The 2,182-nt window shown below is 33.2% G+C and overlaps 1 pseudogene; it reads right to left on the reverse strand.

Annotated features, from left to right (window-relative positions):
- Positions 1-852: 852 nt before the first annotated feature.
- LOC124086076 (ATP synthase subunit epsilon-like protein, mitochondrial) lies at positions 853-1,667 on the reverse strand (annotated as a pseudogene).
- Between the last annotated feature and the right edge of the window lie 515 nt (positions 1,668-2,182).

A 2,182-nucleotide genomic window follows, 5' to 3' on the forward strand; every position in this document is an offset into this window, starting at 1 on the left:
AGTAGATTAAATAACTGCACCTTGAATATCATTATATAGCTGTACATAAGACATTCCTTTTCTCCTTTATTCAATGGTTTATATTATTCTACTATATGAATGCACATTTATTTATTTTACTGTTCTCCACTGATCAACGTTTAAGTTCAGGCTGCTGCTTCTACAACCAATGATGTACTTAGTAATCAAATGCACACATCATTTCCCTGTGCCAGAATATGAATGATGATTCCTTGAAGAGGAAACACTAGATCAAGGCATATTGATATTTAGAACTCTGATAGACATTATGAAATTGCTCTTAATGCAGGTTTTTGCATTTGCATCACCACTTCACTCAGTGTAGTAGAAAACCTGTTGACATTTGCCAATAAGTGAGAAGTGACATCCTGCTGTAATTTCAATTTGCATTGTTCTCTTTATGAGAGAAAATGAGGGCATTCTTTTGTATTTCTATCCTTTGCCCACTTTTTTATTCAATTGTTATATTTTTTCCTTATTGCATTATAGGAGTTCTTTATACATTAGGCAAGTCAGTCTTTTGTGATGTGGTTTGCAGATAATGTATTCTAGCAATTTCATTTGTATATTTTGTTTAAGGTGGTATGAACCATTGTGATTTTTTTTTAAAAGAAAATTCTTAACAATGTCAGGTTTGACAAACTTTTTTATGAAATATCTTAAAAATATCTTATTCATTTCTATGTACATTCTTTTTTTAAAAGAGTGAAATGCACATTGGCATTGTCAATTTATGAATAAGACAGGTACATTTCTTTCCCCATGAAGTGAGATCGATTTTAATCTGTCATAACAGGTTCCTACATATCTTCACCTTGAAAATGTAGCATTTCAAGCTTCAGTCAGGGTTGATTGTCCCCTTTTTACTTTTGTGATTTCTATGCTGTTACCAGAAGTCTTCTGGGCATTGGCTTTGAAATCTGTCTTCAGTGCCTCTCACTGCCTCTGCGCCCATCTGGGAGAATCAGATGTAGCTGAGTTCAGCCTGTTGCCAGTATGTCACCAGCACATCGTGAGAGTGGAATCTTTCACTTCTTACATTAAATTATGATTTGCTTTTTTTACATTTAAATCTGGCTTAGTTGAATTTTTTTCTGGAGTGAAATACATAATAGTGAATTTAACTCAATTATTTTTCTAGATGATTATCTAGTTTGTTTCACCATTTATTGAATAATCCATCTTTTCCCACTGATAGTACTTGAACATTTTAATTATCACTATATAATCCATTTTACAGATATATTTCCTCTTTATTATGTTTCTTTTTCAGAATATGTTGGCCTATTTTTTGCTTGTACATTTTTCCATATAAAATTTTAATCTGATTAACTAAAAAGAATGATATTTTTAAATAGTGATTATATAATTTTTATGGATACTTTTAGGGGAGAGTTAACCTCTTTGTATTAGTTTTTTTAGGTTGCATTTTTTTATTTGTTCTTTTTTAGTTATATATGAGAGTAGAATGTATTTTGGCACATCATGCACACATGAAGTATAACTTCCCATTTTGGGGGTTTAAATGATGTGGAGTTATGCTGCTCATGTATCCATATATAAACATAGGAAAGTTATGTCTGATTCATGCTACTGTGTTTCCCATTTCCATACCCCCTCCGTTCCCCCCACTTCTCCCTGTCCATTGTGAGTCAGCATCTGTGTATCAGAGAGAACATTCTCCTTTGTTTTTTGGAGGGGATTGGCTTATTTCACTTAGCATGATAGTCTCCAGTTCCATCCATTTACCAGCAAATGCCATAATTTCATTCTTTCTTATTGCTGAATAATATTCCAGTGTGTATATATACCACATTTTTTTTTAATTCATTCATCTGCTGAGAAGAGCATGTAGGTTGGTTCCATAGCTTAGCTATTGAGAATAGAGCTGCTATAAACATTAATGTGGCTTTGTCATTATAGTATGCTGATTTTAACTCCTCGGGGTATATGTCAAAGAGTGGGATAAATGGGTCAATGGTGGATCCATTCCAAGTTTTCTGAGGAATCTCCATATTGCTTAATTGTGCAATCTCAGTGTGGTTGCATTAATTTGCAGTCCCACCAGCAATGTATGAGTGTAACTTTTCCCCCACATCCTCGCCAACATTTATTGTTACTTATAGTCTTTTTTTTTTTTTAGAGAGAGAGAGAGAGAGAG

Source organism: Marmota monax, unplaced genomic scaffold (genome assembly GCF_021218885.2).
Source record: "Marmota monax isolate L192 unplaced genomic scaffold, Marmota_monax_Labrador192_F-V1.1 WCK01_AAM20220418_F8-fsc00122, whole genome shotgun sequence".
Classification (NCBI taxonomy): domain Eukaryota; kingdom Metazoa; phylum Chordata; class Mammalia; order Rodentia; family Sciuridae; genus Marmota; species Marmota monax.